Source organism: Opisthocomus hoazin, chromosome 10, assembly GCF_030867145.1.
Source record: "Opisthocomus hoazin isolate bOpiHoa1 chromosome 10, bOpiHoa1.hap1, whole genome shotgun sequence".
In the NCBI taxonomy this organism is placed as follows: domain Eukaryota; kingdom Metazoa; phylum Chordata; class Aves; order Opisthocomiformes; family Opisthocomidae; genus Opisthocomus; species Opisthocomus hoazin.
Genome location: NC_134423.1, coordinates 31,773,975 through 31,786,881, shown reverse-complemented (window position 1 = coordinate 31,786,881; position 12,907 = coordinate 31,773,975). Strand labels below are relative to the sequence as shown.

Sequence of the window (12,907 nt, the reverse complement as noted above, 5' to 3'; positions counted from 1 at the left end):
ACGAAGCTCACGCATCATTTGAGCGGGATTTTCATATACTTCACTTGGACAAAGTACAGAGATGACTTTAGCAGAACAAAATACTTTTTTCTGGCAACTCACAAAACCACTTCTGTAAGCACGCTGCTGCCTCTCCGTTACTGCCGGGGGGGGTCCGCTACGTCCCGGGGAAAGCCGTGGAGCGCGGCCCCGGCGAAGGCAGCGGCAGGCTCGGCGTCACGCGAGACCAAAGCATCGCTGTCACAGTCCTTGGCAACGGCAGCACCCTCCCGTGCACCCCCCCCAGCAGCAGGGAAGCCCCCGCACCGTCCCTCATCACCAATGCAGGTATCCTGTGTCACGACATGGAGGTCTTTGGAATAGCCTGGATTATCGCGTTGTGTACTGAAACTCGGTTTTTCCTCTCCTTCTCTCAAACAGCAGCATCTGACAGCACAGCCCACACCGTGTGCTTCAGGCTGCTCCCCGACAGGCTCGGGGACAGCCCCGTGTCACCTGAAAGGTCCCCATGCCGGGACGCAGGGCTCGAGGCAGCTTCAATCGTGGGAAGAGCACCCACGGGAGATTATTCAGCTGCAGAGGGTCCAACCTCAGGACAGGAGCTGCAGGGGACCAGGCTGCAGGAACAACGGGACTTAGGTTTTCCCCCTTGATTTTTTGGGGTTTCCAAAGCTATGTGGGCAGAGGGAGGCTGGGTCCACCCCGGGTGAGCCCCAGCACCCCACCTCACACGGCAAAAGGGGCTGTGCCGGTCAGCAGCTGCCGACAGCGAGCAGCTCCAGCTGCAGGGATGGGACTTGGTTCCTGAAGGCCGACGAAGCCAGGCACCCGCGGGCAGAGCGGGCGCTGGGAGAGGCTCCCCGCAGCAGAGCCGTGCCGGGGCTCTTCAGAAGAGCAGAGCTGCAGGAAGGCGTGTTGAAACGTCAGAGGAAGAAATGTCTAAAAGCATTCCACAGCTTCTGCACCTTGCTTCGAACAACAATAATGCTATTTTACAAATAAAGGCATTACCAACCATTGCTGCCTAGAACCTGCCCAGCACCTTGCCTGCCCTCGTGTTTGTGCCTGCAGAAACCCTGGTGCTCCTGGGTTTGCGGATGCTGACGCTGGGATGGCTTCGCTGGCCACGTGGACACCTGCAGACATGCCTCAGGACACCCGAAAAATTAAAACAGCAAAATAAAATATGGAGCTTGCTTTAAAATCCAGTGTGGATCTTCGGCGGCGGGGAACCCCTTTTTTTTGTTGTGTTGTTTCTGGTTTTGTTTTTTTTTTTTAACAGATTTCTAACATTTGTTATTCTTTTTCTCAGGGGGACCCGGTCTCCCACCCTTCGGTGAGCCCAACGGGCTGCCCCGCGCCACGCGCTCTGCCCTTCGGAGCCGGATCAGTCCCGCCAACAAGCACGAGACTTCTCACTCCAAGAGCGTTTCAAACCAGAGACGCGAGCAGCAACGCAAAGACAACACATGCAACCACTCAGAAGTCAATTAATACCGGCGGAAGGGCCCTTGTTGAAGGCAGCAGAGGGAAGGGCGTTACATTTCCGGAATAACGGCTGAAATTTGCCATTGTGTGTCATCAGGAATCATTTAAAATAGTTCTGATCCAAGATCTTTCTGTCAGGGCTCTAATGAATTAACAGATGACAGATTGCCGTAATGAGAGGCTCTGCTTTAAAGACAGGGCTACATTGTTTTTTGCTGTACTACTCGTATAATTTGGGATGTTTAAGAATAATTACGGCAGAAGATTAATACCTTACAAGTTTTCAGACATTCCTCACACACAGCGGAGAGCCGAGCCCGTCTCCTTCTCCGGTTTTAGGGACGTCGGTGGGAACGGGGCAACACCCTCATACCCTGAAAAACATCATTACACCCCAAACACTGAAATCTGGGGCTGTAACTAGGAAAAAACCAAAGTAATTCCTGTCCCTCGTTCCCAGGGAGAGCGCCTGCACCCCACAGCCCAGCAGGTCCTTGGGGACAAGCCCCCCCTGTCCCCAGCCTGGGGACGAGGGCAGGGGCTGCAGAGCACCCAGCCCGGGGTGCCAGCCGGCCGCCGAGCCCGGCGCCCGCGGGGGCAGAAATAAGGAAAAAGCCAATAACCGGGGCGGGCTCGTCCCCGGTCTGCGCCGCGCTCCCCGTCCTCATTAGCTCGGTTGCTGGATCACATTTTTCTGCTGTGCAAAGGGACCACAAAGGCATATTATATTCAATGTTAAGTAAACAAACTTTTGAAAACTGCCTTTTATTGATTCCATACGGCCATCTGGTTTGAAGGAAAAGGCTCCCTCCCTCTCCCCCCTCCCTGTGAAAATATTCGAAGGTTAGGGACTGGCAGCGGCTCAGCATGGCTGAAAACCACCTAGTTTCCTTTGCGGTTAACAACACAGGAAAACGTCTAACTTTCAGATAAATGTTGGAGGCTTATTTGGTTCACCCATCTGGTAGCCAGCCTGTTCTGCGAAAATTAAAGATATACATATGCAAATATTCACAGTCTGCTTCCAAGATCTAAAGAATTTTTATGATGTAACCACAAAAAGAGGTTATTTAATGTTGACAATATGTAGCAGAGCAAAGCACTATAATACTGCATATGGTAATGTAACTTATGAAAATGAAGCCGCAGTGCCCTTACAGAGTAATGAAAAGCAGATTTCACCTTGAAGACTATTTGAGCTGTTTAGCTTGTAATGACTTGGGAAAAAAAAAAAAAACCAAACCCCAAGAAACATTGGTGTGAAAATACAACTTGCCACACAGCCACACGAACCCCGGCCATGCGTGGCAGCATCCAACGGCCTCGGGGACGAGAGCAGCTCAGCGAGGGACGCAGGAAGGGTCGCACCCCACAGACCCCACGGGAGGCAGGGCCCCCAGGCAGGCACCGCTCCGTCCCCGTGGGGCAGAGCCCATGGGACCACGCATCTGCCTTCCCCATCATCGCTTGGGGCTCACTATGGACCCCCGGAATCGGGTACCGCTCCGCTGAGAGACCCCAGCCCGAGAGGCCTCTCGGCATCGGGCACAGGCCACTCGGACACCGGCATCCTCCTCCCAGCCGAGAGGGATGGCAATGCTGCATCCCCAGACCCCCGGCCCACCCACAGCCCGGCAAGCGGTCGGGATGCGCGGGGCAGCCTCCCACCACCCCACCATCACGCTCCGGCTGCATCGGCTGCATGAGAGCAGCGTGGCCAGCAGGGCGAGGGAGGGGATTCTGCCCCTTGACTCCGTTCTCCTGAGACCCCACCTGGAGTCCTGCGTCCAGCTCTGGAGCCCCCAACATAAGGAGGACAGGGATGTGTTGGAGCGGGGCCAGAGGAGGCCACGAAGATGATCCGAGGGCTGGAGCACCTCTCCTCCGAGGACAGGCTGAGGGAGCTGGGTCTGCTCAGCCTGGAGGAGAGAAGGCTCCCGGGGTGACCTCGGAGCAGCTGCCAGTGCCTGAAGGGGCTGCAGGAAGGATGGAGAGGGGCTTTTCCCAAGGGGGTGCAGTGATAGGACAAGGGGGAACGGCTCTGAACTAACAGAGGGCAGATTAGATGAGATATTGGGAAGAAATTCTTCCCCATGAGGGTGGTGAGGCCCTGGCCCAGCTGCCCAGAGAAGCTGTGGCTGCCCCCTCCCTGGCAGGGTTCAAGGCCAGGTTGGATGGAGCTCTGAGCACCCTGGGCTCGTGGAAGGGGTCCCTGCTCATGGCAGGGGGTTGGAATCAGATGAGCTTTAAGGTCTCTTCCAACCCAAACCATTCTATGGCTCTATAAACACATAACCCCCACGATCCATCAGAAACATCAACCGAGCCGTGGAGAATCACAGAACAGAACAGAATCATGAAGGCTGGCAAAGACCTCTGAGGTCACCAAGTCCAACCGTCCCCCCAGCACCCCCATGCCTGCTAAACCATGTCCCCAAGTGCCACGTCTACAAAGACCTCCTAGATCTCCTAGCCAGCCCCACGTCCCTGACGCTGCTTTGCACGTAGCGAAGACTTATTGCTACTGCTAAAATTAATTATGTCCTCCTTCTGTAACGAGCACCTTTGTATATTATGCAAGCACTTTGCCTGTCATCAACAGCCTCAGAGAAAGAGAAACATGTTTGAATTAACAAAATATTACTGTGATCTTCTCCCTGACAGTATGGAAGCAATAATATTTAGTGAGTAACTGAGTTTCCTTTAATAATTTAGCAGACTGCAAAAACCTTGATCATCCAGCTGACTCCGAGAACAAAATAGTCAAGCTTTGTGCATCCTAAGCTGAGATAAAAACGCCAGCAGAAGAAAGAAGTTTAAAATTATATTTAAAAAAGCTCATTAAAAACACAGCCTGCAAGCAAGAAAGAGGCCAGGGAAACTGCTCTTCAGAGCAAGCGAAGCCACAGGTTTCTCCGTCTCATCCGCGAGCTACTGGAGAGAGTCCAGCAGAGGGTTACGAGGATGATGAGGGGACTGGAGCATCTCCCCTATGAGGAGAGGTTGAGGGAGCTGGGCTTGTTCAGCCTGGAGAAGAGAAGGCTGCGAGGGGACCTTATAAATGCTTACAAATATCTGCAGGGTGGGTGTCAGGAGGATGGGGCCAAGCTCTTTTCAGTGGTGCCCAGCGACAGGACAAGGGGCAATGGGCACAAACTGAAGCACAGGAAGTTCCGTCTGAACGTGAGGAAGAACTTCTTCCCTCTGAGGGTGACGGAGCCCTGGCCCAGGCTGCCCAGGGAGGTTGTGGAGTCTCCTTCTCTGGAGATATTCCAGCCCCGCCTGGATGCGGTGCTGTGCAGCCTGCTCTGGGTGACCCTGCTTGGGCAGGGGGTTGGACTGGGTGACCCACAGAGGGCCCTGCCAACCCCTACTATTCTGTGATTCTGTGATTCTGTGACCGAGCAGAGGGACGTTGGCGAGGTGCCCTCCCACCAGCTCCCCATGGGTGCAGGGGAAGGCGAAGTCGGTGGCACCAGGATGCAGGGACCCCAGACCAGCTGCACCCCAGGGGATCTTGCTGAGCCAGCCCCCCGGGCCACTCGGTGACATCCCAGGGGACATCAGGGCTGCACTGAGCTCAGCACCAGGCAGGTACTGGCTGTGGACCTGCCTGTCCCCCGGATGGTTTTGACCAAAGTCCTACCATCCTCAGTCACCATCCGAGAGCGGAGAAAGCCCGGAGCCAGGCAGGCTGCGCTCCTGCAGAGCCCTCCGGGGAATGCTCTGAGGGGCACGGGGCAAGGCAGGAGACCTCTCCTCACCTCCTCCAGCTCCACGGGGCAGCACGGGCCGGGGGAGGCAAGGACCCTTCCCAGGTTGGTAAATCAAGCACCTGGCCCAGGTCACTGCCAAAAAGTGCCTGCAACAGCCTCCTGTGCCCCCTGGGTATGTCTCCAGTTCTCACCCGCTTCTTGAAGATCACCAGTCTGGCTTCTTGAAGACTGCAGATGCACAAGGGGGTCTCCACCAGCAGAGTTACAGCAAGAGATCAAGTGAAGACCTCCCAGTCACAGCAAGGTTCTGAGCTTCAACACGATACTACCCACGCCGTGCCCCTGGACCAAGCAGTGGTGCGTGCAGGAGGAGGGACAAGAAGCATCTCCAACGCTGCAAAACCCACGGCTGGAGCTGGCCTGGCCGCTGCCAGCCCAGAACAGCAGGAGCAGAAGGATGAGGGTGCACCACAAGCACCCATTGCCCTTGAGTTCTGCAGCTCTCCAGCTCACGAGCAGCACGCTGGTGAGGCCAGAGAGCGGCTGACGCAGCAGCTCAGGGAAGGAGGGACCTGGGGAGGACCCTGCGCTCAGTGTGGCACCGTCCTGGAGCCAGGCGCAGCCCTGTGGATCCCAGCACCCCTGCAACCAACACCAGGCAGACTTCATTTGTGTTGTTGCTGTTGTCATTAAGAGCCCGGGCTTCTCCTGGGAGCCCCCAGTCACCAAGGCAAATAATTCGCCGCGACGCCTTTTTGAGCATCTCTGCTGGAAGCTACAGATATTCCCAGCTCAGGGCCGGTGAAGAGCAGGGGCTTGGCAATCTCCATCACAGAGAAGGAGCTGTCAGGGAGCCTCATGGAGGGAAGTTTGGAAGACACAAGAAAGCAATGAAGCCTCAGCTTCTCAGATGGGGCCAGGACTATTAAAAGAGCACTTAGGCCCCTTAACATAAAACTGCATCAAAGAGGAAAACCAGATGAGAAGAGATTCATTTGCCTTGGAGGAATCCGGGCTCTCTGATACGCTGCCTTCCTCCAGCAAAGGTTCCGTGCGGGCTGAGATGCCTGCGGGCAGCAGAGCTGTTTTGTCTAAGGCCTGCATTTGCAGAGGGCATTTTAACAAGCCCAGCTGCCTCTCCGAGGGGCTCCACCGCCCCCTCCCCACTCATTGCCATGCAGAGCAGAAAGCCCCCGACTCCACCGTAACAAAAACTGGATTCCTTTTTAAACACGCTGTCTCAATGACAAAAAGATGAACCAAAGCTACATCAACGCTCAGAGCATCAAAGAGCTCAAGATCAGGCTTCAGACCTGCTCACCAGCACCTCGACAGCGCTGGGAGAGCACCCGTCTTGAGGACTCATCCGCAGGCACATACCTGGGTGGCTGCCACCCCCCTGGCTGGGGGGCTCAGCGGGTGCTGGTGCTTCAAACGCCTGTCTTGTGGTTTTGACCAGCTCTGGACCAGGGGGACGCATCACACGCGTGGGTGGGTGTGCAGAGGTGCTGCAGGACCCTGCCAGGTTTTCTCCAAGCTCTGGGACAGGCTGTGTGACAACCAGCACCACGGTGGCTTCGTTGCTGGCCCTGCTCACCCCCGCTCCCAGCACAAGGAGGCACAAAACCGGCACGCTGTGCCTTGAACGAAAAATAAAGCAAAGCACCCCAAAAAGAGCTGGCTCAGAGGGCAGGGACGACTGGAAAATAAAGCAAAGCACCTCAAAAAGAGCTGGCTCAGAGGGCAGGGACGACTGGAAAATAAAGCAAAGCACCCCAAAAAGAGCTGGCTCGGAGGGCAGGGACGACTGGAAAATAAAGCAAAGCACCCCAAAAAGAGCTGGCTCGGAGGGCAGGGACGACTGGAAAATAAAGCAAAGCACCCCAAAAAGAGCTGGCTCGGAGGGCAGGGATGACTGAAAAATAAAGCAAAGCACCCCAAAAAGAGCAGGGACGACCATCCACCACCTCCACAGCCAGCCCAGCCGCTGCCCGTTCCAGGCTTGCCCCCACCCGCAGGGAAACCTCGAAGCCTTGGATGACCCAAGCAGCTTCTCCCCAAAACCAAGACCCCTCCGAGGCAGGCGTGTGAAACCCGCACGAGCCCCCGCGTGCCCCTGACCCGCAGATTACGCTTCTCGAGTCCCCCCCTGCTTCTGAACCCACCTCTGCCTACCCCCCGCCGTAGAAGCGAGCGGCTGGCGGGGCTCCGATGCCCTGCAACATCTGGGAGCCATCTCAGCCCCGGCGCTGCGCAGTGCCTCAACAGAAGGTGTGATGAGAGCCAGATGTTCGCCCCTGCCCACGCACCCTCAGCGGAGGGGATCACAACCAGGGGACAAATCAAGAGCAAGGCCTGCGAGAATATATGCGGAGCCCCCGGAGGCCTTTAAAACTGATTTTTAAAACTCATTTCCCTCGGCGCAGAGGGAATTTTATAGAGTAGCCCCAGCAAAGCGCTGGCTGTTTGCTGCAAGGCCTGGCGACGCCGAGCCTTTGGGGTGGACCTGCTGGAGAGCAGCTCTGCGGAGAGGGACCTGGGTGTCCTGGTGGACGACAGGGTGACCATGAGCCAGCAGCGTGCCCTGGGTGCCAAGAAAGCCAACGGGATCCTGGGGTGCATCAAGAAGAGTGTGGGCAGCAGGGCGAGGGAGGTTCTCCTTCCCCTCTACACTGCCCTGGTGAGGCCTCATCTGGAGTGCTGTGTCCAGTTCTGGGCTCCCCAGTTCCAGAAAGATGAAGAGCTACTGGAGAGAGTCCAGCAGAGGGCTGCGAGGATGGTGAGGGGACTGGAGCATCTCTCCTGCGAGGAGAGGCTGAGGGAGCTGGGCTTGTTCAGCCTGGAGAAGAGAAGGCTGAGAGGGGACCTAATATATACTTACAAATGTCTGCAGGGTGGGTGTCAGGAGGACGGGGCCAAGCTCTTTCCAGTGGTGCCCAGCGACAGGACAAGGGGCAACGGGCACAAACTGAGGCACAGGAAGTTCCGTCTGAACATGAGGAAGAACTTCTTCCCTCTGAGGGTGACGGAGCCCTGGCCCAGGCTGCCCAGGGAGGCTGTGGAGTCTCCTTCTCTGGAGATATTCAAGACCCGCCTGGACAAGGTCCTGTGCAGCCTGCTCTGGGTGACCCTGCTTGGGCAGGAGGGTTGGACTGGGTGACCCACAGAGGTCCCTTCCAACCCCTACTATTCTGTGATTCTGTGATTCTGTGATTCTGTGAGCCTGGTTCCAGGCAGGAATAAAACCCCCGGTTTCCTGACGTGGAAAATGTTTGCCAGCACCCAGGCTCCCGGTGTGATAACTACGGAATCGCAGCACCCAGCACCCACCATGGTGGCAAATGAGAAACACCACGGGCGTCAGATGGCTGTTGGCATCGAGGTTTGCCAGCATTTTCCGAAGCCTGCCGGGATACGGATGCTCCCAGCCCCGCTGCAGCTCTGGTGCTGCCGGCGTCTCTGCAAAGCCCCGGCCTGGCCCCACCGAAGCACTTCACACCTTCCCTGCGCTGCCGAGACCCGGTGCAACCACTTGCAAGTAGAAATAAAATTAAGCCTGGCTTTAACTGGAAAATTACAGGAGAGCAGGAAACCACAGAGCAGCCTCATCAACCAGAGATCGCCGTCTCCACGGCTGGCAGGAGCTGGGTGTGTGGACTCCCTCGTTGGCGACTAATTAGAGGGGCTCAGCTCGTTTGTGGGCACGCCTGCATCCCGCGGCCTCGCAGGAGCCCAGCACGGCCGACAGCTGGGCAGAGCTCTTCTACCCAAGGGGACTCCCCTTCCTCCTTCCTTCAGACAAGCTTAAGCAGGTCACAGAAAACATTTTCACCTTTAAATATCCCGGGAGTATCGGCAGTTTTGGCCATTAGCAACTCTTACAAGCTAACGTGACGTTTTCCTGTGCGATTCCCACGTGCCTGAAACCCAGAGCATCACGTTCTCAGGGTTGAACAGTTTAATTCAGGTGAAACAGTTCCCTATGACCACAGTGTGAAAAACACCAACGCCCTCGCCGCTCCAGGGACGCAGCGCAAGGGCTGGCCCCGGGGCGGTGGGGTAGGACAGACCCCAGAAACGACAGAGCCGTAGGACCACCGCATCTGCCTCTGCTCCACATCTCTGCAGCCTGCGTTCCCCCTCCGAAGCCCCCCAAGCTGGCCCCAAGGCACGTTTCTGATGTCTGGGCTGCATGCTGGCATGCAGGAGCTCGGCCCCAGCACTGTGTCCTGGCCAGCCTGCACCCCAGGAGCAGAGGCAGGACACCCCGCGTTTCCCCTCTTTCGGGGGGGGAATGGGATTTTGCTTACAGCTTGAACCCGCTCCTTCGTGTGCCTCATCCGAGAGCCGATCCCGAACGGAAGACAACATCATCCCGGGACGAGGGCTTCCTGCCACCACGCGAACCCTGAGGATAAATGAAGACATTTATCAGCAGAGGGGGGATGCTCTGCCGCGAGAAAGGCACTGGGGCAGGGACAGCCCCCCCTTCCCACCCCAGCAGACCCCTGCACCAGCCGGGCAGAGGGACTGGGCTGCTCGCTCGATGCAGCTGAGCTGGATAACCGCACCCCAGCTGGCTGAGACACCCCCGCACCCAGCCACCCCACCGTGCCCCCAGCCCAGCTGCTCACTGAAAGCCCAGCAGCCCATTAACGGTTACTGGGGGGCTCTGGTGCAGCTCCCCTCTCGGCGTAGGACGGACCTGAGGTGGGCACAGCAGAGCTGCCAGGTCCCCCAGGAGCTGCTCAGCACCTTTAACCCCCCCCCACCTGCACCAACACCCACCAGGCACCCCACAAGTACCCACCCAGTCCCCCCACCACCAGCACCCAGCAGGCACCCCAGAGGAACCCACAAACCCAGGCCGGGGCCTCACAAGCCCACAGAGGAGGGCACCAGCCAAGCCCCGCGGCAGAACGCCCAGGCCCTGGCGCCCGGGATTAGAGGCCGGGGGCTGCTTGGTGAGCGACCCCCCCCTCCCCCCCCCCGAGCCTCACCCCGCTCCCGGCAGCGCCGCTGACGGGGTCTTCAGCGGGGGGGGTGGCAAAGGGGATAATTAACAGTTTAATGAAGTTATCACCGAGGAGGGGAGGGGGCCGCGTCGGGCCTGGGCGCTCCCCCCCCTCACGCACCTACCTGCCCGCCGCCCTGATGGGCTGGCACCCGCCACGCGCCGGCAGGGGGCGCCCGACAGCGCCGGGCCGAGCCGAAAAGGGCCGAAACCAGCCGGAAAGAGACGAAACCAGCCGGAAAGAGCCGAAACAAGCCGGAAAGAGACGAAAAGAGCCGAACAGAGCCGAGCGGGGCCGAGCCGTCCCGCCCCGCCCCACCTCCGCATCCCCTGGCTGTGCGGGACCCCGCTCGCGGCCCGTGGTGCCGGGGCCGGTGCGGGCCCGGTGCGGGGCCTCGGCTGCGGGCCTGCCCCGCCATCGCTCACCAGGGCATCGCTGCGCTTGCCGCCCCGGTGAACTGGGTTTTCCTGAGCCGCGTTGGCTCTGCTGAGGCCCACGCGTCATTAGCCGTGGCCATCGCACCTGCTAACGAGGGACTCAGCCACCATTCACTCCCATTGGGATCAAGGACTCAGCCACCATTGAGGAAATGCTGGGTCATTTCATTCCCATTGGGATGAGGGCCTTGGCCACCAGGGAGGAGATGCTGGGTCACTGCATTCCCATTGGGACCAGGGACTCAACCACCATGGAGAAGATGCTGGGTCATTTCACTCCCATTGGGATCAGGGACTCAACCACCATTGAGGAGATGCTGGGTCATTGCATTCCCATTGGGACCAGGGACTCAACCACCATGGAGAAGATGCTGGGTCATTTCACTCCCATTGGGATCCTGGACTCAACCACCATTGAGGAGATGCTGGGTCATTGCATTCCCATTGGGACCAGGGACTCAACCACCGCAGAGGAGATGCTGGGTCATTTCACTCCCGTTGGGATCAGGGACTCAACCACCGCAGAGGAGATGCTGGGTCATTGCATTCCCATTGGGACCAGGGACTCAACCACCACAGAGGAGATGCTGGGTCGTTTCATTCCCGTTGGGATGAGGGACTCAGACACCACGAAGGAGACTCTGGGTCATTCCATTCCCGTTGGGATCAGGGACTCAACCACCATTGAGGAGATGCTGGGTCATTCTGTTCCCGTTGGGATCAAGGACTCAGCCACCATTGAGGAGATGCTGGGTCATTCCATTCCCGTTGGGATCAGGGACTTGGCCACCGCAGAGGAGATGCTGGATTGTTTCATTCCCATTGGGCTGACCTGGTTTTTCCATGGCTGCTCCCCGCTGGAGCCCAGAACGCCTGGTGCCCTCGTGTGACAGGGCGCTGAGGGTGAGATGCTCCGGGAGGAGGTGGACACATGTGTTGTGTCCCAACACATGGCCTGGAGAGATAGAGGGTTTGCCGGGGGAACCATGGCTGTGCTTCCCACCACGCTGCTTTTTATTTCCACGCCGTCGGTTGGTGTCTCATGGGCATGCGTGGCTGGTGCCGGACCGCGGTGGTCCCAGTGCCAAAACCCCCGTGGAGAGCACGGTGCGGTCCAGGCTCACACCACGGACCGGGATGGGCGAAACGGGGAGAGCGAAGGGTGTTTGGGCACCAGCAGCCCCGTCCTCGCACCGAGAGCTCCCTGCGCCGGGCCCGTCGCAGCCGCGGAGTGCCTGATGCCGGTTTGTTTTTAATACTTAATGAGATAAAAGGTTGGAATGGCTTTTAAGGCTTAAATTGCCTTTGCCCTTTTTATCTTGAAAAAACATGACAAGCACTTTTGGAGGGTATTTTTTTTAAAAGTTTGTTATAATGATTCCTGGTAGCTATTATGTTGGGAATAAAGCTCTTTCAAAGACTGTTGGGATGCATTAAATGTTTCATTTTTCAGTCTCCGTTTCTTTGTTTTTGATCTCCGTTCAGATTGATTAAAGACACTGACTGCTCAATTTTGATTAAATCCTAAATCATAACTGGCTTACAAAACAACTGTGAAAGCTGACATTTATGAAGTTCACTAAACTAGTTGTAAGAACAGGAGTGCGAGATGGAAAAAAATAATAAAGTTCCTTTCCAAACAAACATCGGTTGACAGCAAACAGATGGTTAGAGGCTCTTACTTGTAAACTGGAAAAATTAAGATTTGGCAGGTTCTGTTAAAAAATAGCTACAAAACATCTTAAAGTTTTCCCCTTCATATCCTGGTGTTGCTCTGGGCATCGTTTCAATATTTTCATAGGCTACTGCACGGAAAAGATTCTGAATACATGAAAGCAGCTGGCATAAAAGGGCTTAGAAATACTGGTTAAGATTTATAGGAAGCAAGGTTGCCAGCATCCCAAAGACGTGGTATTTAAAACCCGGCCTCTCAGCCTGCCAATAAATCACCGTAACTTAGCAGCGTAGCTGGAGTTTCATCTCCAAAGGTGCAAGAAAAGTGGGTAAAATGTAACCTTGGTAGATTTTTCCATATTTGTTGACTTACCCCGTGATAATGTTAAGCTCATGTTTTTGGGCAAAGCACAGCCGCACAAAATTAAGCCTCTCGCTGGCACAGGTTCCCCCACAGGAGGGGAATTCAGCCAGGGACCTGCTTCTTGCAGACAAACCTTTCCTCCTCCTCCTCCAAGCCGTGAGGGAAAAAAGGTGGAGGGAAACACAAGCAGAACGCCTCAAACCCCGCAGGGCT

At 56.7% G+C, this 12,907-nt stretch overlaps 1 long non-coding RNA gene across 1 annotated transcript; it reads right to left on the bottom strand.

Annotated features, from left to right (window-relative positions):
• Positions 1 to 1,803: 1,803 nt before the first annotated feature.
• On the bottom strand, positions 1,804 to 10,427 carry LOC142362543 (uncharacterized). The gene is made up of 3 exons (XR_012765120.1): positions 10,344 to 10,427; positions 9,515 to 9,612; positions 1,804 to 1,862 (listed from the first exon to the last, which is right to left on the bottom strand). It is a non-coding gene; the product is annotated as an uncharacterized LOC142362543 (long non-coding RNA).
• Positions 10,428 to 12,907: the final 2,480 nt, after the last annotated feature.